Here is a 21,541-nt window from a genome sequence, read left to right as displayed (position 1 = left end):
CTTTGGGGTCTGGGAGGTCTTTTCCTGCCTTAACAATTCCATGATTCTATGACAGCCTCTTAGTTCTCTGCCATCAAGTTAGGAAGAGAAGAATGGAGATCTGTAGGTCTTGTATAAATAGATAATTTTTAAAGAGAGTGACCTAAGAGTTTATGAACATCCGCATCTTGTAAGGGTCAAAAATCACTGATCTTCAGTGCTTCCTCCTGGTCCCCACATTCGTTCAGGATATACAAAATATGTGAATGGTGGCATATGTCAGAGCATCAGCTCCAACCCCCTATGACCTATGGGCATCAATGGAGGAAGGAACAGAGCATGGGGAGGAGATCACAAAACAAACGACACAGAAAATCACTCCATTTTTTGTTCAAGACAGAGGGTATTTAAGAGCACACTCACACCCTTGGCACCCTCTTTGCTGCCACAGAGAAGGCTTAGACCTACCACCACCACACTGAATTTTTCTTTTTCTTCTCCCACATATGCTCTCAAGACTTCCCTTACACACTAGGAACCAACCAAGCACGATGAGGTGACTTCTTTACATATCAGAACAAGTCTGATATTTTGTCAGTTTAGCATCTGGCACGTACAGAATTGCAGGCCTGTCAAGTATCATACAGAAGGGGAAGACAACTGGATCGCCTGTTTTGCCCCCAGACAAAACAATCTGCTAAAGCCAACCACCAGGAGAGGAAACCAAGGCTCCAGCAGATCCAGAGCCAACACCAGACAACCCCGGTGCCACTTAAGCATGCTCACATTTAATTTCAAGAGAGAGAGAGAGAAATATCATTTCCCCCCCTGCCAGCTCTACTATGTTAACCTCTGTCACCACCCTGACAGGCAACTCTCCAGCTACATCTCCAGTGCAAGGCACGACAGGAGCAACAAGGAAAAAGTGCTTTGAAGAGGACAGTCAATATCCTTGGCAAGATGTTTGAGATTCATGCATTTTTTTCTACTGCACGTTCACGCTTTGCTACGAGCACTCTTTTCCCAAGGAGGCTGAATCACTGGATTTCTAAAGACAGGAATTGCCAGCAGCTTTCCTCCTGCTTTACAGAGCAAATACTCTCCAGGGCAGTCTCATACTACTGACTTGATATTTTTTTTACTTCAGCAGCCATAATCTGTATTTAAGACAGTCTCCATCTCTGTACTATGACAGCTCTGATTTTTTTGCTTTAAGATATAATGCAATCTACCAGCTGAAAGTATTTCCAGCTGCAGTTATTACCTGGTAGAAGCTGAACCAGTATCCATTCATCACTCTGCTAGGAGGTTGTAGAAGAAAGTCAAAGCTCATCATCAATTTCTTGCTGAAATCAGGTCCCAGAGGCATAAAAAACCCACCGCATTAAATATATTCTAACCTTGTTGGGCTTTGAAATTCTCACGGGATGGTTTCACTAACGTGATTTGGAAACAGGTGGCCAAGACTTCACCTGCATAGGCACTCTGTCCATTCACTATCCACACAGAAACTGAGAAGAAAGAGGCCAGGCAAACACTGGCAGATTTATGCATAGTACCACTCAGATTGCTGCAAAGAATATCTTGATGGTTGCTAGATCTGAGTTGTAGATGTGGCACTTGGGGACATGGTTGGGTGGGCATGATGGGGATGGGTTGGGGTTGGCCTTGGAGATCTTGGTGGTCTTTTCCAGCCTTAATGACTCCATGATTCTGTGAGTGCACACTGAGCAGACTGCTCTCTAGGACACGTGCACAAGCTGCAAATATCACTCGAGCACCAGCAAGGGAACAGAAAGCAGTGAGAAGGTTAAGGGTGCAGAATAACAGTGGTCTCCTCAAATCCTACCTGGAGATGAACGAAGGTGAGGTGTATCAGCAATGGGACAAAAGCTCTTATGCAAAGAGCAGGGAGTAATCGGACCTTCCAGGGACGAGAGCCACATCCCACAGTTGCAAAAACAGAACATAATTCCCCTTTTGCATGCTGGGAACAGGAATACATGACAAAGTCTGTATACCTTAAAAGCCCACGTGCACAAGTGGCAGTTGAGCTCCTTGGGTGGGGAGGATTAGCTGCGTTCATGCAGACACATGTGCAGGATGCCTTTTGTCTGAGGGGTTATTTTCAAGCAGAAAGACAACAGAGCCTTTTTGTAACACCTCTTCTCCTTCAGGTGATCTTTTACACACCCACGTGTCATGCAACTCCGAAAAGCAGCGCTCGGCACGCAGGCACACTGCTGTTGAAACAGTGCAATTAAAACCTAGCACCTGAAGGGAGCAACTGGACATGCACGTGGATTAACGAGAGCAGCAGCCTGGATGGCAGGTACAAGGCAGAACAGGAAGAAATCAAAAGATGTTTTCAGGGGCAACGATCTCAATTCCCAATCCTCCTCTCAAATCCAGTTCTCCCAACGCTTTAGAAAGACTCTGATGTTCTTATATTTACTTTTAAGCAGAGTTCCTATTGCCAGTGCTTGAACATGCAGAATGGTGAGGAGAGCTGGAGTAGCAGGAGGGTGGAAGGATAAGCAGAGGAGACAGGGAACAGAAGTGACATCACTGCTGACTGCACACGTTCAGGCTGCAGTTTTACTGGTGCAAAGCAGATGCAGTAGATAAACCAGCCTGAAACTTCCTCAAAAAAAGAAAATGAGTCATTTCTGGCTAGATGTGTGCACACACTACGAAAAAAGACAGAGCAAGAGCCTCTGTGAAATGCTGTCCTTACTCAAAAAGTGAACTAGAAGCCCTTTGAAGCAATGATCCCATTGGCAGGGGGTGGAACTAGATCTCTTAGGTCCCTTCCAACCCAAGCCATTCTGTATGATATGAATGTATTTTCTATCACTTCTGCCCATACACTTGATCATGTGGTGATTTGCTTTGTAGTTCACAAAGCCAATTTATTAGCAAAACTCACCTACAGATCTAAAGACAGTCCAGAATCAGTGATGGAAAGATGTGTGACGGAGTGAAGCAGTGAGTGCTTCTTTCCATCACACACAGAAATCAGTGTTACTTTTCCCTACAAAAAACCATCCATCTGTGCACACGTATTTCTCAGGAAGCAGTGTTTCATTCTCCTTTGAGAGGATAGAGATGTTGAATTGCAAAGCCTGGTTTTGAACTGAGGACATGAAACAGCAATGGGAGCCAGAAATCCTAAGTGACCTCCTACTCCCAAAACCTCAAGACAAATGGCCACCATGCAATGGGGGGGGGTAGCTCAGATTGCCTGCTGGCTTCTTTCCTTTCTGGAAGGAAAATTAATAAGCAGAACTATAATGATAATAAGACATGCTGATGAACTGCAGAAGTTTGCACCTTAAAGCCTTCATGTTCACACAGGGATGCTGTCCCTGAGCAGCCCATCAGCTAACCCTACTCTCCCATCCCATGCTCTGCACAAGACTCCCTCTCACACCAAACCCTACCTGACGCTCCTGCATTTCAGGAACACCAACTTGCATAGAGTAAAACCACAACAGCACCCTCCTTCAACCACCCTGCAGCCTCGTAGCAAGGCTCGGATGCTGTTCTGGTTGCCAGGAACCAGCTGTGCATCATCTCTCTCCTCTCCTCCACCAGACCCATGGAACCATCCCACCAAGCCCACCAAGAAATGAAGTCTCACCATCACGTTCGCAGGCCAATTTCTTGCTCCTGTTATGCAAAAGAAAACCTAAAGGAGAAGCTTTAAATCCTGAGACGGAAAAGAAAAAAAATACGACAACCAAAATGAAAACATTGCCCCAAGCAATCGTTTCAGATTTTACATGCTGGGATCAGCCCTTGAGTCTGAGGAGGCTCCCAGAGGTGCTCTCACAGGGCAAACAGACATTAAAGCCCAATTATACATCTGAATTTATGTCTTCACCCTCTGATTCAACGCAGCCCGAGGAACACGCACACACAGGAACAGCTCATTTAAAAAGAGGACCTGGAAAAAAAAAAAAGCGTGCATGTCACGCTGAGAAGTCGGGCAAAGAATGCAAATTCTGACCTACTTCTCCCTCCTTTCTAGAGAGGCAGCTGCTACTGCTGCTCTGCTAGCATGAGATGAGCAGGAGCCCTGCCAAACTGCTGCAGCAATGCCTCTTCCACACATAGGCTGGCTCCTTGCAAGGCAGTGGGAATCATTCTTCCAAAACCACAACCACGTTGCCCAACAGAATCACAGGGGTTGGAAGGGTCCTCAAGAGATCACAGAGTCCAACCCCACTGCTACAGCAGTACCCTACAATAGGTCACACTGATGGGCATCCAAATGGGTCTGGAATATCTCCATAGAAGGGGTCTCCACCTTCTCTCTGGGCAACCTGTGGCAGGGCTCAGTCACCTTTACCATAAAGTAGTTCCTCTGCATGTCAGTACAGACAACATCCTATCACAGAACTGTAGGGGTTGGAAATGACCTCCAAAGATCATTGAGTCCAACCCCCTGCCAAAGCAGCTCCCAGCCCAGGTTGCACAGGTCTTGAACTAGAGAAGGAGACTCCACCACCTCTCTGGGCAACCAGTTCCAGTGCTCCATCACTGTGTTCCAGTTTTAGGCCATTACTCCTTGTCCTATTGCTACACACCACTAAAAAGAGCCTGGTCTCTCCATTTGCCTCCCACCTCCCCATAGATATTCATGAGATCCCCTCACAGTCTTTTCCCCGGGCTGAAGAGACCCAGATCTCTCAGCCTCTCCTCACATGGGAGATGCTCCAGTCCCTACACCATCTCTGTAGCCCCCACTGGCCTCCACTAAAATAGCGAGCTGTTCCAGCACAAGGTGATATAGACTAAATACAACCGAGAGCCAAGGGCAGTTCATCTTGCACTGACCAAAGATCCAGCTCACTTTTGTCACCCCTTACTTCATCCAGGGCACAGGATGCAGCTGATACCCAGCAGCCAGCTCACACAGCAGCAAGCAAACAGTGCTTGGTACCACTAAAGCAGCGCTCAGGTAGAAACACGGGTTTCTTATCAGCTCCTGCAAATGCTATCATGTATTATACACATTAAGCTCTTAATACAGACTAAGGTATATTACTCAGTATGTCTCAAATCTCACGGCTGGTATAAATGCCAGTACAGGCAGAGCAATAAAATCCTAGCTGTACTGGCCAGCAAGCACCATTTCTGCCCAAAGCCTACTGCAAACTCTGATTATAGAGAAGGCTTTGTTCAGCCAACCTCCTTCCTTCCCCTTGGGAAACATATATGTCAGAAGACCAATAAATGCTGGCAATTTATTATGTGGAAAGACAGCCCTGCTGAGAGTGAAAGAACTGAAAGCTGAGCTGAGTTCATGATGGAAATAGTCACAGAGCCTCGTGTTTCTAAGTCAGATTTGTTGACTGTGCACAAGCAGGTATTTGCAGATGAAGGGACAAAGTAAAGAAGGATGATCAGTGTCGCAGGAGAGTTGGATACACAGACATATCCCAGGTTTAAAGACTGCCTGGGGACTGTGTTGGAAGAAAACAGAGGAAAGAAGTCAATTTGCCAGGAATCAGGTAGTTTCAACTTGTAGAGGCTGTTTGTCACGCTTATTAAGAACAGTTTTATTCTGAGCGATGGCAGATCAGCCACCACAGTCCTTAGAGTTCATCCCTCATTAATTGATGCCACTACCTTGTCGTCTCATTACCCAGTGTAGGGAACCTGCTTTGAACTTGGCAGCGAACTCGGGAACACTTCGCCACACACAGGTCTGATCTCAGCAGCTCTGCTGCCATAACCAGCTGCTGGTTGTGCCAATTCCCATCAGACATGGTGGCAACCACTACATCCTTGAGAAGAGCTGACAGTTAGCAGATCATTCAAAGTTTCTGGCAGGACACTGCTGCCTCTGTTTTCATGCACATCTGTGCTGGGAAACCGAGGTCTCAAGGCAGCTCTGAGCAAGCCAGTGCCCTACAGATGACAATAAGCTCTAACTGAGGTCCAGGTAGTCCCTTCCAAGGAATCAAGCACCCCATGAGCACCTTTGCTTCAGAGTTTTTTTGGCATAGTACCCCCATGGAGATCTGTCACCATCAGGTTTGGCACAACAAAGGTATCTTATTTGACATTCACATTCTATGAATGCTCTTTTTGAACATAGGAAGCTCCATACGTGGCAAGATCTCTATGGTCAGGGCAACAGAGCACTGGCACAGGTTGCCCAGGGAGGTGGTGGGGTTTCCTTCTATGGAGATATTCCAGACCCATCTGGATGCCCACCTGTGTGGCCTACTGTAGGGAGCTGCTTTCGCAGGGGTTGGACTCGATGATCTCCTGAGGTCCCTTCCAACCCCTTCCATTCTGTGTAAGCACCTTTGGTCTGGAGGCAGATTCTCAACACAAAGAGTGGGGTTTGGAGGAAGATGTGCAGTGTGAGCAACTAAGAGCTTGGATGCAACAAGCACCACGTGGAGGATGGAAGAGCACCACAGACAGACAAGCAAAGCAAATGGCCACAGCTTCTATGCCCAGGTGGATCACAAAAGAAGCAAATATGGATTGCTTTTGCAGAGACTGTCATATCATATCAACTGCCACTGGGAAGGACACCCAGCCTTTGACATCAACACTCCACCGTGTTTGTGAAAAGTTTTTTCTAGTTTGGAGTGGAATGAATGAGGGATTTGGAACAGGAAATTGTTAGAGAGAAGCTTCTTGCAAAACTGTGCATTGAAATCATGCATTCTGGAGCCTCATAATAACAGAGACATAAATCAAGAGAAGAGCTTCAATCGGGCAGGGGAGCTTGGTATTTTCTTATTCTTATGGATTTGGGTGTTTCACATAAAGGAGATCTTTACACTACCAAATAAAAGCGATCATTTAACCTAACGGTGGAAAAACATTCAAGCTGACCCAGAGAAGGGTTAACCCAACTGCAAAGGGCACCAGCACTTCCACAAGCAGCCTCCCACCTCTGAAGCAAGGACAGCTGGCACCGTGTACACACACAGCTTTCTCAGTGCCACTGGAAACGGATTCCCAGAATAATTCAACTTCTGTTTTTACATTTCTTTGGAAATACGTGCCTGGTTAAAGTGAATTTACCAAGTCACCCTGACCCAACTGCTCACTTCCACCCATACAAAACCCCATACAAAGAAGAGAAGCCCTTGGGTGCTGGATACCAAGCCAGGACATAGCATCATAGAATGATCCTGAAACATGAACGCCTGATGAATCTCAAAGTAACTGATTCTCCTGTTGCACCAAGCCAAAACCCTCACTGCTCATTGCTGAAACCAGATCAGCTTTTCTTACTCCAAACAATCTCTCCACCACGCTCAATTTACTGATACAACGTGGGAAAGGAAAAACAGCAGGATTGTATCCCTTAGGGTGACTCTCATCTCTTTGCTGGCTTCCCAGAAACACAAGCCATGAAGTTTTTTAGTTACTTAGATCACCAGTCCTTATTACTGGGGTCTGTAGGAATAGTTGGGTGTAGTCATGGGTTCTTGATAAGGAAAAGCTTTTCCTGCCTCTGCAGCAGCACAAAAGCTAGACTGGATTTCTTCCTGCATGACTTTTTGCCTTTAGCAGTCTCTAGCACAGCTTTGTGTTAGCTCCTGGACCACATATGCATCCACTGCTGGCCCCCATCACTTCACTTATAGGACACACACTGCAGGGAGGACTCTCCCTTATCCCATATGTTTGCAGGGTGTCCAGCAGAAAGGAACAGTCTGTTTAGTTTCCTTCACTGCAATGTGCTAGAAATGTACTTGAAATCTAAATGTTTTCTTGTAGCTGCTTCTTAGCTAAGATCCTACAGGAGTACAACAGCACATCCATTCAAAACCACCAGTCAGGAAGACAAGCCTGAGTTCACACAGATCCCACTGCTCATTCTCCCTCATCCTTTGAGCAACACAGCAAAATATTCTTCTAGGAGAGGCATGGCAATGTTTTTCAAGAAGGACACATGCAAGCTAATGCAGATGGGCCACTCTGAGGGCATTATCCCAAGAACACAAGCTATCCACAACCTATGCCAGAAATGCTCTGCAACTGCTTTAAGCAGGGAGAATCACATCCTGGGGTTTTAAGAAGGGTCAATCATACATCTGCAAGGAAAGCTGTATTTTGTTCCTCAACACCTTCTCAGATTCAGAGTTAAAGCCCTCTTTATACACAGCTTAGAGCAAGGTTAGAGAGAGCATATGGATTCTGCTTCACCTCACCAATCAATCAAAAGGAAAATGCAAGTCATACAAAACAGGCTTTAAACCTTCATAGCAAAGTCATTTTTACAGCAGAAAAGACAGACCAGCTGCTAGAAGAGTAGCAGGTTGCATTTAATGATGGCTGGGATTCCTGTGAGATTAAGGGAGCCCAGGGAAATCTCAGCTCCACGTTCCATGGTGGAAATGCTGGGAGACCTCAAGTCACCCTCCCCACTCCCTGCTTTCCTACAGCTATCCCCATCCTTTTCTGAAAGACACTAATTGCATCCTCTGAAGCTTGCATTAAACCAAGGAAAGCGTATGGTTGTCTTCTGTTAGCAAGATGAATAAGAATGGCATTCACCAAGAGATTGGGGGGGGAAGGGAGAGGGAGAAAAATCAATATATCCCAAGCATTTCCTGCTTTGCAAGGTTAATCACTCCTGCAAGCTATTAACATCTTTCAGAGCAGTTATCTGCCAAATATTAGATTCTCAGCTACCCTGAGCAGTAATTAAGATCCTCGAGTCCCCACAAGTCAAAGAGGTTGCCGTGCTAACCCACCGAGGTCTCAACCTGGTTTCCCATGAGCAGCTTCACTGCCCCACAAAGCACAAAAACATTGTGTTCAGGGCTCTGCCTTTGCCAAGTTGCGTTGAATCTGCCCCCACGCATTTACGTGTTAAAAGAAGAACTTTCCTTCCAAGAAGGAGGAAGAAATTGAAGCACTGATTCATAAAGATGTTGATTTATGTGCTGCTAACTCACGCTGGAAGTGGGAGGAGGATGAATTAGCTGACGGTCCAAGCTGACACATCTTTATTATTACCCTCCTGTCATCTCCAGGACAAGGAACCAACTGCCAACTCCAGACCAGTGTCTCCAGCTCCGCCAGTTGCAGTAATTAACTGTGTAGATGTTAATTACAGAATGTAAGCAGTGCTCCCACCTGATCCAGAACTTCACTCAGACCTTCACAGCTCAGTCACTACTCTGGGGACCGGGTCAGCTGCATGGCATGGTTGTACGTGTGCCACCTCCTGCCAAATACATACAGCCTCTTCCCACCACCCTCTCACTTTGGGGAAGCAGATGATGTTGAGCAAGGCACCCCCCTCTGTATTCAGCATTTCCTTTCTACCAGCATTAGCTAAAAGCACAGGGAGCTTCTACCACAAAGAAGAGAGCAGAGTGAGGTTTCTGTTTGCCCAGAGAGGGTGGTGGGTGCCCCATCCCTGCAGACACCCAAAAACAGGCTGGATGGGCTCTGAGCACCTGATGGAGCTGCAGGTGTCCCTGTTCATTGCAGGGACTGAGACCACATGGCCTTTAGAGGTCCCTTCCAACTCAAACCATTTTGTGATTCTATGATTTCAGGTTGGATATTAGGACAAATTTCTTCTCACAAATAGTGGTAGGGCATTGAAATGAGCTGCCTAGGGAAGTGGTTGAGTCACCACCCCTGGAGACGTTTAGGAAATGTTTAAATGTTGTACTGAGGGACGTGAGTTAGTGGGGAAATGGTGGTGGGTGGACGGTTGGACTGGATGATCTTGGAAGTCTTTTCCACGATGATTTTATGAGTCTATGATTTACATCAGACCAAGCATCCAAGGGAAGGCTGACTGATACTTCCCAAGACATCTCTGAACCAACATCAGCCCAGAACACCCAAGCAGACCAATGGTAACTCTCACCCAAAGCACCACAAGATATTCTAGCACTTCCAAGATTTCCTCTGCCACTGCTGTCACAAAGGATTTTCTTTTAGCAACCAAGAGCTCAACTGGCAATGGGCAGCAAGGACTGCACAGTGTGACTAGAGTCAGACAACGGCTGGCATCTTAATACATGTCACAGTGACCTTCTGCTGCTCGTGGGAATAAGATAAAGGCACAACAAGATAAAAGAAATGCAAGTGCAACTGGGAATAAAGCAGTTATAAGCAGCCCTGATAAATATTCATTAACGTTTCTCTGCTGAAAGCCTCCCAAAGCATTTTTTATCCAAAGAGGAGGAGAGCTGATCCCACCAGCCCAGGAGGTGGCTGAGTGCTCGTTAGTAAAACCAACGCATGGCACAGCAGACAAACACATCAAGCTTTTGCATCAAAGCAAGGGCAGAAGCAAACATCCTCCCAGCTCTCAGAAAGCCTGCCCTTATGCCAGCTGTCCTCCCAGTATGCCATTTTAAAGGCCTCCAAAAATCCCCATTTTGTGCTAAAACCTTACCTAGAAGGAGCAAACATTGAAAGAGCACATGAATCACAGAATGGTTTGGGTTGGAAAGACCTTTAAGATCACCTCTGGTTTGGAGAGCTATTAAATGTGCAGTGCCAGATGTTGTTTGCCAGCTCTTCCCCCTTAAAAATAGGGAAAGGAGCAGCGATATACAACACTTCCAAGCACCAGTTTGGTGTGGTCACTCACACACACGTGCCATCCTCTGGTGCTGCATGAGGATCATACAATCACAGAATTGCTCTGCTTGGAAAAGACCTTCACGACCATCAAGTCCAACCGCAAAGAAAACTGCTTCTGTACCACAAGGACGCCTGGCTCATGGAATCATAAAGGCTGGAAAAGACCTCTAAGACCCCCAACCGACCTCCACCACACCCCACTGCCCACGTCCCTCAGTGCCACATCCCCACGGCTCTGGTACACCTCCAGGGATGGTGACCTCCCCACTGCCTGGGCAGCTGTGCCAGCACATTACAACTCTTTTGGAGAAGAAAACCCTGGACATACTGCAGCCCAGAAGATGTGGAAAACCCTATATACATACAGAATACCAGACATACAGAAGCCCGGTGCCACAGCCCTGAGAGAGAGATTCATGTTTTCCTTGAGGTCCCAGTAGACACAGGGACCAGGCCGTATGTGCCACGCTACCCCCATCCATGACAATGGAGCAGGAAAGGCACATGGGATGAGCCTTGAAACCACCGAGTCTCTAATCAGCCCTTCCCTTCCAAAGCCTCCTCCAATAAAGTTTGTATGCATTTCCTTCCTTATTTCCCCTCGCATACATCACAGCGTGCAACAAGCTAATAAGCTCCCTCAGGCCAAACACGATGGGCACGGATAAGGTCAGTGCAGTGTTTATCTCCCACAAAGCTGCCTATTCTTAGCGAAACAGGCTCGACTCAACAAACAGTGCATTAGTGCAGATCAGCCAAAGCAACACCGACAGCCAGGCCACGTCACAGCTGTCACCTCAAAGGCAATGCGAGGAGCTGGGATGGCTTTGTGCAGCAGTCCACACTACAGACCTTGAGGCAGCTCTTCAGTATTTAATTCGAAACACCAACCTTAAAAATAATAATTGTAAATAATACTGAAAGGCTTTCAAAGCAGTTTTCAGCTCTGGAGAAACTTGCATTTTCCCTGGCATGCTTTTGGAGGCAGCCTCATTCGTCTGCTGCTAATCTCTGCTTAGACATTCTGTTGACACCGATTTTGAGTAAGTACAGGGATTAAAGGGATGATGCAGACTGCCAAGGTCAGGTTGAATGGGAGCTGAAGTCACACGTGCAGCAGCAGCACGGACCTGCCCTGCCCATACCATCCCAGGTCCTTGTGCCAAAGGGTTTCTGCAGCACAAAGCTGAGGCTGCTGCCTCTGGGTAGGGTCTGTGTGGGGATGGAAACATATGGACACAGCTGTATATGGGAGCTCAAATCTCACCCCAGGAGGGACAGCCTCCTGGAGCCTTTAAAACATGGTCCAGCGCCAGGAGTAGAGGTTGCCACAAAGCCCACCTACAGAACTCCTCAGCAGAGGACACTGTGGAGACCAAGCTCAGACCTCCAAGGGGAAGATGCTCTTAAAAATAAATATTTCAAAAATAAATCAGACGTACTGTTGAAAGAAACAGCAGTTAAGCATGGATTTAAATTATTACACAGCTCATACAGGAGGTCCCTAACCAACAAGCCCATCTGATGACAACATCCCTGAGCATCAGCTCTCTCTCTCTGCTCTTTTCTGTGTCTGTGGATCAGTTCTGCATTGAAGCCTTCCCAGAGAACCAAAACTGGCACCCAAACTCTGTGGCAATTCAGCTAAAAGATACGAGAAGGGCAAACAACTTGTGCAGAGTCAGCAGCATATCCCAGAGCCTGAATCAACTGACTTGTTTTCTTTTGGGGAACTGGGAAGGAAGGAAGCAGATCAGCACTTCAGAAAAACTACGTTACTACAGCTGTAACCGTGAAGCGTGTCTGATTCAAAACAAGCTCCAGCAATTTAAGGGTTGCTGCGGATTGCACAGGAGTTTGTCTTGGAAATCTACTTGGGAGCAGCTCCACGGGGAGCTCTGAAGCTGGCCAGATGTGGTGCTGGGCATCCTACTCTGGGGCAGAGTTGGGTGCCTCCAAGCTCAACCAACCCACAGTTCTTACACCAAGTCGTTATCTCCTGCATGTGCCCTCCCAGCTCATCACTTCATGATATTTAAGTTTCCCTGTATCAGCATGCCCTCTGCATTACCCACAACGCCCAAGTGAGCTCTGAGTACAAGAGAAAAGTCCTCTGTGCCATCCCTCGTCCCCATGAGGCAGCATTAAGCACTTCTGACAAGGTCTATTTAAGCTCTGTCTAAAAATACATCTGGCTTTCAACCACTGCAGATGTAGGTACAGCCTCAATGACTATGATGCAGCAAGGACAGATGCTAAGGTACAGCTTAGACCGCAGGGTCTTATCCATCAAGTCAGCAAACATTTCTCAGCAGTTCTCAGTCATTTCAGAGGATTACTTGCAGTTCCTACTCTCCATATGTCCTCTAGACACCACACAGCCTCCATTCCCTCGTGCCTGAGAAGGCAGTCTCTTACACACCAGGGTACACATGGTCAGTCAGGTAAGAACAGGAAAAACTAAAAATAAAAGTCCATCTTTGCCTGAGTGAGTGTTAGATTTCTCTCCAGTATTCCTAGGTTTAGGCCAACATGTCTGTGGGTGAGATATCTGCTGGGAGGCAACTTCCATTCCTATAGGTCCAGAAGAACCTCAAGATTTGCTCACCTCCCCTCAGCCTAGTCCCAGGTAATGCACCTCCTCCAAGCAACATCTCAACATTCCCAAAAACCTGAGCACTTGATGCTGACGTTGCCCACAGCCCTGTAACTTAAGAAGGGAGTGCAAACAGAGGTGGGAAACCAGAGCAGTTCATACAGTGGTCTCACTCAACTCTACAGCTTGAAGTACTTTGATGCCTCGTTCACCACGCGTGTAGAAAGTCACATGAAACCTAGGAAACAAATTCCCAAACTCCCCCAGTTAACAAAAAGCCACACTAGTCAAGTTTGGGTCACGTTCTGCCTTACCCAAACCACCTTATTCCTGATCAGTACCTTAGCACTGTTGGTCCTCCCCGCTGTTATCTGTGCCAAATGACAAGAAAATTTTATTAGGAGATAGTAGAATCATGGAATCCTTAAGGTTGGAGAAGACCTTTCAGACCCCCAAGTTCAACCCCATCCCATCCCCCATGCCCACTGACCATGCCTCTAAATCAAATCAGAGTCATTAAGGCTGGGAAAGACCTCTTAGATCCCTGAGACCAGCCACAACCCATCCCACCATGCTCACTGACCATGTCCCTCAGTGCCACAACAGATGGTTCCAAATGAAAGTCACTTCCTCCTCCCAACCCTCATTTTTTATTTTTTATTTATTTTTTATAAGCTGCAACGGCTCTGTGGGGGCAACTGGGAGATCAAAGTGATCTAGAAACAGTTCAACACCTTTGTAAACCAGAAAGCTTCCATATTCTTGGGTAAAGCTGTGGCCTTCCAGTGACAAGCAGATCCCAGACCTACCTGCTGGACTGCACTAGAAGCAGAACAGATTTTAAGACTTGGATGATTGTTACAGCTCTATCACAGATACTGTCAGATCCAAGCCAGATACAAACAAATTCCCCCAAAAGTTGGCCTCGTCCCCCATTTTACTGCATGAAGTGTTTTCCTTAGAGGGCCACACTCCTGCTGAACAAGCCAGCAAGCAAGCAGGGACTCCAGAAAGTCCCCTCTTCAAGTCAACATGTACATTTGAGCTTTCCAAGAGAAGCTCCCAAAGCCATCATTACAGCAATGAGGAACCTCCTGAAGACGAGTTTCTGCAACTGAACCAAATGAAAAGCTCCCCACTCCTTCACTGCTTTGGGAAGGGAAGCATTTCAGTCACAGGACAGACAGCAGCCATCTGAGTTTCCATCCCACCCCAACAGTCCTGCCAAATGGAAAGTTTTCAGATGCTCATCAGCTTTGGACTCCAGGGAGACAACACCCTCTCCCCTCTACACCAGGAATTTCTTTTTTTTTTTTTAGCAGGGAAGTGCAGACACGCTCTTGCTTTTCAATTTGTTCTTCCTACTGAATTCCAAACCCAAGGCTCCCATTTGCTAGAAGTGTTTATAGATCAACTTGCTGCAACACGTTTTATAACTCCAGCATTTTACTGTTGCTCTGCAAACTGATGAACGAAAGCAGAACGCGGGTCAAGGATTGCACAAGGTCAAGGGCTCCTGGTCCAAAACCTAAGCGCAGAAGACAAGCAGCATTCTAGGACAGACATATGACATGCTCTGAAACCCAGCTATTATGTTCCATTACATACAAGTGGAAGGCAAAAAGATTCGGCTCGCTACCGTCCATAAAAATAAATTACGTACCCAATGCCCAAGGGAGCAAGTTGTGCAGCCAAGGATTAAATACCCACCTGGATTTTTCTGAGCTCCTTGCCTATTCTCAAACTACAGCTTTCTATTAGAGTATCTCAGACAGGCTTGGACTGTTCATAACCGTGTTTACAGTGGGTGGTGGCCTTATCAACAGGATGAATGCGTTCTGGCTGCATGCCCCATTCCACCAAAGCATGACATAATCCCTTAAAACATTATCAAGAACTGCTGTTGCTTAATTAGACCATGTGATTTCCACCTAGCAGGAGAGGGCAAAGCCCATGAGTTCACTGCCACGTTTCCCAATGCAAAGCCTATCACAAAACGTTCACACCAGCCAGCTTTCCTCTTCCTCCTCACTGTATATCAGCAGCAGCTCCCTGCAGGAAGCTCTTCTGATAAATCCTGAAAAGCCCTGGAAATTCTTATCTGCTCTGTAACGGTGTCTGGGGAATATTTTGGAAACAAAATAAGTAGGTCATACTTAAGTAACTGCATCATCAGGTGGTTCCTTATGTCCTTAAGCCTGTAATATCCAAAGGCTTATCATTTCTGCATATGGCGCTCCGTGAATTGCTCAAGTCCAATCCACACACGCGTGGTGGAGGCTTAGTGCATCACTGAGCATCTCTCTCACACTGTTCTGGCAAGGCCTGATTTACAACAGCTTTTTCTTGGGAATGCTCTTGAAGAACAAACACAGTTTTAGCAGTAGCATTCAAAGCAAGTCTGCTAGTTTTGGCATAGAGTATTGAGGAATTTCAGAAGAAAAGAGAAAACCTCATCCCTGGAGGTGTTCAAGAAACACTGACACGTTGTACTGAGGGACATGGTTTCGTGGGAAAATGGTGGAGATAAGTTGGACTGGGTGATCTCAGAGGTCCTTTCCAACCTTGGTGATTCTATGAGCCTATGAAAAGATTTGCATGGCTTTAGCTTTTCATCCAATTTTTTTGCAAAATCCTGGCTGGTGTGAGACATACATCACCTCAACTCAACTCTTCTCCCCTTGATGCAAAGGAAGAGGCTGCTGCCCTATTCACTTCAGCCACATAGGTGCTCAGATCCACTCTCTGGTGGGGCCTCTTCTTCTTCGAGCACCTTGATCTGATGCAGGAGAGGTTGCAACGCCCAACATGAGGAAGCAAGGGATTCTTGGGCATTGCAGATGCAAGAAAAAAAAAGTTTAATAAAAATAAATAAATCAAGTGTTGTTCCCCCCCAGAATGAGTGCATTTGAAAGACCTTAAGAATAGAAGGGTCACAAAAAGAACATGTTTTCCTCATGGAAAAAAGTGGTGCTCCAGAGAGAAGGGTGCATCAACCTGAGGGAAGAAATCAGGTGGGACCACGAAGCCTGTTTGTCTTTGCAATCCCATATCTGCAACTCCAATAATTAACAGCATCAGCTCCCACCAGTTCTCCCAGTCAGCACTAAAACAGCTGTTTCTGTGGATCTGTCGTGCACACTTTCTGTCTGGATCCCTAAAAGAGGTCTGAGCAGAACAAAGGAAAGTAAACCAGAGCCTGAAGTTGAGCCCATACATCATCAGGAGAGCGCTTCCCACGATGGAGAGGAAGGGGAAGGAAGAGGTTCAGCTGCACAGGGAACAATTGCTCCAAGGAAAGGGAAACAACATTGTTTGAGATATTTAACAAAATAGCATGTAAACCAAACCTCCGACCCCACTCCTCAAGAAAAACAAAAGGAAAACCCCAAAGGTTTTGAGAAGGCTTACACCGTCGATGCTGCATGCCTGCTCTGAATCAGAAGGGAAGAGGAGCTGCTTTGTTTGATTTTTTCCAGGCAGTGTTACCAGCCCTCTTCCCCAGGAAGGAACTTTCCACATTCCCCTTCCCCTCCAAATCGCAAAGGCTGATCCTGGCTCCTTATTCCACCTCCACAATGAAACAGACCAAGGGACAACAGGGCCATGCTTTCATTGAGCAGTGTTGAGAGCATCATCTCCTTCTTCCCAGCAGGGAAGATCCCCTGAGAACACCCACATGGGCAGAAGAAACGTGGCCATGCACACCCCACTTAGCAACAGCCAAATTCACTTCTCCCCCCTCAGTTAATCCAAGTCTCCCTGAGGTAACATGATCACAGCTGAATTTTATTCCACTTAAACCTTCCCAAAATACCTGTGGTCCTTTGAGGTAGTTTTTCCTTTCATCTAAAGCTTTGCAGAAATTAAATCCTATTAGCACGTAGCAGTCATGCAATAACCACTTTTTTTACTGACACTGTTTCTAAAGCCTTAGCTTTTCCCTCAAACACGAGAAATTCAAGACATCTGAAGCCTCAAAGCTCTTCCCTGTGCACAGCATTTACTGTTCATCCCACCAAAGCCACCCTGCCCTTCACCACTACCACCAGTAACAATCCACTGTGGGATCTCAGCCCTTTGCCACCTCAGCCTCCAGGGGTTCACCATGTAGGAACTCATCATTCCTGGTCCCACAGAGTACAGGTCAGCACACACAACTGATTTGATTTCACTCTATCTGAACTAACAGCTGTATCTGATTATTAAAGAAACAAGGTTCCAATGATGACTGACAAAACATGCTTGGACTTTCATTGACCTTGAATGCTGTAAGATCCTCCAAGCACTTTCCTCCACCTGCTTTTTTAGTGCTAGAAACATCGTATTTTTGCACCTCCTTCCAAATGAAACTGGACACATCTGCATCTGCTTATTGTTCGTATGTCCCACTATCTTTAAGCATTTCCCTACAAATATCTCTGCATCCGTCAACACTACCACTGCAAGATAGGTCAGACACCACTCCTTCCTCTGTAAGACCTTTTCAGAAGTGCCTATAGACACTCTGGAAATTAGCTTTTCACCAGGTAGAAGACAGAACCATTACAGTTGGAAAAGGCCTCTGAGATTATCAAGTCCAACTGTTAATGCACCATTCCATGGGGGAATTGGCAATCTTGCACGAGGTCTGTCCAAGCTGCTCTCAGAACCTCCAGCACTGTCCTACAGGCCTGCCACAGCACTGCCAATGAAAGGAGATGCTACTAGTAAACAGAAATAATCTTTTCTCTAAACCAAGATAAATGCCTTCTTCGTTTTCCCCAGAATTCTGGGATTTCAACTTAAAACTGGAACTACAAGAGGATGCTCTGCATGATCTCCTCCCGTTACTTCCTAAACCAGTGAGCACCATACACCTGCCCAAGGTGTTTCACAACCAGAGGAAGGTGCTATGGCAATCCCATATTTGACCCCAGGAAGATAAGAAGAGCAACAAAACTACTCACCCTTAGAGAGGGGTCTTGTTGGCTCACACGTGGTTTGATATTAAGCTCGTCTTTTAAGACATGAGACTCTCAACCATGAGATCTCTCTCCTCCCCCAGTTAACAACAGGGTCTGTTTATGAGCTATCCCTGTACCCCACGCACAATCCACACGCAGGGGATGCTCAGAATCCACAACTCCAAGGAAGTTTTGTGGGAAGGGTGACTTCTAGAACTTAAGCTCTAGCAACCAGCTTCCCATATGCACACAACCGTTCCATAGGTCTCAGTTTATATGGACTTACAACCCAAGTTTGAAAAACAGTCAAGCTTCTGACATTTTTACCAATTCATTTTTTTTGATCTGAAGTTTTTTGTTGGCATCTCCACAGAGCCTTGGTGTCTACAGAATGCTTTCAGTGTAAATGCTAAGGAAAGAAGCGTTCAATCCAACTCTGGTATCTGCTTTCCAAGGCCATTTTCTTGTCTGGAAGTTTGAAGGATGATAAACCCTAATAATAAGCACAAGAGGAAGTCTTACAGTAATTTTTGAGACAGAAGTTTTTAAAAGGCACATTGTCTGTCCCCATCCAAAAAATCGTTTAGGTCTCATTAAATCCATTACAAATTTACTTTTTCCAATGAAAGTACAGATGTCATTTGATCTAAAGATTAGGATCACGTTTCCTTCCTCTAAAGGAAAAGGCAAACATTAGCAAGGACTACCGAGGTTAAACTTTAATTACCGTTAAGGTGAGGCCCGAACTTGCTGAGGCAAGAGACCAGAGTTTAATGTTGTAACACATCAAGGGGCACTTAAGAGACAGCTATGCATGGTAGCAATGGTGGGGTCTTCCCTTTATTCCACCCCAACCCTCTTGAACTGGTGGCCAGCGAGGCAGCCACTGACTGCAGAGACCCAAGTGCTCAGCAAAGGTTGAGACCATCTTCATAGAACCACAGAATATTCAAAGTTGGAAGAAACCCTTATGGATCACTGAGACCAATTCCTGGCTCCACACAGGACCACTGTTTTGAAGGACAGCAGATCACTGGCTAGCAAGTTAGCAGCTGGAAACCTCACAAAACACTAAAACCAACCTGGTGAGCAGCTCTACCCAATATGTTGGGTAGAAAACACCTTGGAGCTATAGTCATCCTTCCCACACAGGCACGTCCAACAAACTTAGAAGCTCTTCAACAATTTAAGGAGCAGTTTTTGGAGCCCAGGAGCCATAAAAAACCTGAACCTGCCAGAAGATTCACAGCACCTCCTAGATCCTGTGTCTCTCCCCGAAGAGGATGGAAAAGCTAACATAGAAGTTCCTGTTCCTTGGGGAATGCTCCTTGATCTCCAGCACCCGGTTGCTTTTTATTTATTTTATTATTTTAGAGCCATGGCACAGCGAAGAGGATGGACTGCAACTCTGCAAACCACGACCCAAAGCACTGTGCACCTTCATCCTGGCACCAAGCTGAGACTCTGAAGATCACTGGCACCCTGGAGATGACAGCCACTTACAAAATGCAGCTCTGACCCTTCCACAAGGTCAAATCTGATGCATCAAACGTTGAAAAGGAAGGCAGTAAAGGGAAACTAAGGGAGAAGTTGCACACAGTTGGCTGAGTGATGGATCACCCCAGCACCTCCTTGTACAAAGTGCCTGACAGCAAGGAGGAGAGTGCCCAACTACTTGTGAAAAACAAAAAGCAGGCAAGCTACACGAAGTTTGCTCCACTTCTGTGCTCATTCATAAATAGCCAGCTGGCTTACTGTTGTATGCGAGCACCGCCAGTGACAGCAAAGAACAAGACCACTAAAGCTCTTATCCCTTAGATTTCACCCTACCCTGGTTGTGACACTCTCCAAGAGAAGCCTTCAGCCTCAAGATCTGTCCCCGGGCTGCAGTTCAGGGAGATGCTTTATCATGCCCTGAGAGCACCTTCCTCAGCAGAGCCCCATACAGAGAGACAAGAGCAGCTTGCTGCTGGTGGCCAACCCCTCAAGCACGGCAACAAATCAGCACGTGTGCCAGGCACTGCTCCCCAAGCTCAATTCCCACTTGTCAGCAACCAGGTTGTGGCAGAGTCGTACCTTCCCACCTCCTCTGCATTAAAATAGAGTTATTCTAGGCTCATCACCAACACCAAGCCAAATTCCATCTGTTCCCACCGAGATAAAGATCGCTCTGAGGTCGCTCTGCTGAGTACCTGTGACTTTGCTGCACAGGGAGTGGAAGGATGCGTGGTGCCAAAGTTAGGGCTGGGTTTGGTCAGGGTTGATTCTGGTCCAGGTGCAAAGCAATAGCATTGCACTACCTGAGCACACAAATCAATGCAGCACAGCATCAGTAGAACAGTTTTACAGTCACTGCCAATGGACAAGAACCCAAATTCTACGCAATTCATTTCATTGTGTGTTTATTTTTTTTAACTGTAAAATAATATTGAATCCTTCCTCCTGGTGCTATGGTTCACAGACAGCACTCAGGATGGGAAAAGCTGCCAAAGTCCGCAGCAGCACTGATCTTTGTCCCAATAAGAATGGGATTATAAAACCGAAACGCTGTCCAGAGCCTTCAAAGCAGAGAGGCTGCATAAATGTAGCAGCAAGCTGGAGGAACAGACAGAGGTGAAGAGCAGGAAAGCAGGCAGGAAATAAGAGGTGTGGTTTTCTTTGGTGGTATAATTATGAGTGATCAAGCTATTGGGTGACAAATCCATTTGTGTTGCATAAATAGAGGCAACCAAGTCAAAACTAGCTCCAGGAGGGCACTGACTTACTGCAGAGTCATTGAGAAACGCTCACAAACATCTCCCAAAGCCAGCTTTGGGCAGGAAGGTGCTGCATGGGAGGCTTTGTTGCACACATGGTTTTCTCAAGGAACAAGATACTGACATTACTAACCATGATTCCAGCAAACACCCCATTGAGGTGTCCACCCCTCCATGTTCTGATTTGGGAGTGTACAGCACCGTACCTCAAGTTGTGATCGTAGATGGATAAGTGTCCACAAAGGTCAGCATCTCCCACAGGGCCAACAGGGATGGGAAGTCTGTCTTCAACAGGCACAGCTACCCACAGAATCACCAAGGTTGGAAAAGACTTGTAAGATCATCCAGTCCAACCATCATCCAGTCCAACCATCATCCAGTCCAACCCAGCCGTGGGGTCACCACCCCTGGAGGCTTTTAGGAGACGTGGCACTGAGGGTTGTGGGTTGGGGTTGGACTTGGGAATCTTGGAGGCTTCTTCCAGCTGTAATGATTCTTTCTGTGATTCTATGTGTGGATGCCATGTGGAGTTTGAGGCCACCAGGTGATGAGCATCCCATGGATCAGCTTCAGTCCCACAGCCCAAGCCACACTGTGTACCAACCCAGTGGCAGCTCCCAGACTGCCCCAGTTTGACCCTGAACAGGCATCACTCTTGGACCTAGTAA

The 21,541-nt window shown here is 46.5% G+C and overlaps 1 protein-coding gene across 2 annotated transcripts in view; it reads right to left on the bottom strand.

The window, feature by feature from the left end:
* Positions 1 to 21,541, bottom strand: part of GDPD5 (glycerophosphodiester phosphodiesterase domain containing 5) — a 158,423-nt gene that overhangs the window by 121,262 nt on the left and 15,620 nt on the right. The window contains exon 1 of one of the 2 annotated variants that reach the window (XM_065745755.1): positions 4,822 to 4,891. The exons of the other annotated variant lie outside the window; for it this stretch is intronic. The gene's annotated coding sequence lies outside the window, so the exon portion shown is untranslated. Of the gene's footprint in view, positions 1 to 4,821; positions 4,892 to 21,541 lie in introns of those variants that run through there. 2 annotated transcript variants of the gene reach the window in all.

Source organism: Cyrtonyx montezumae, unplaced genomic scaffold (genome assembly GCF_038088225.1).
Source record: "Cyrtonyx montezumae isolate F1298 unplaced genomic scaffold, pur_monq_1.0 scaffold_37, whole genome shotgun sequence".
In the NCBI taxonomy this organism is placed as follows: Eukaryota; Metazoa; Chordata; class Aves; order Galliformes; family Odontophoridae; genus Cyrtonyx; species Cyrtonyx montezumae.
This window is presented reverse-complemented; position numbering and strand designations above follow the sequence as displayed.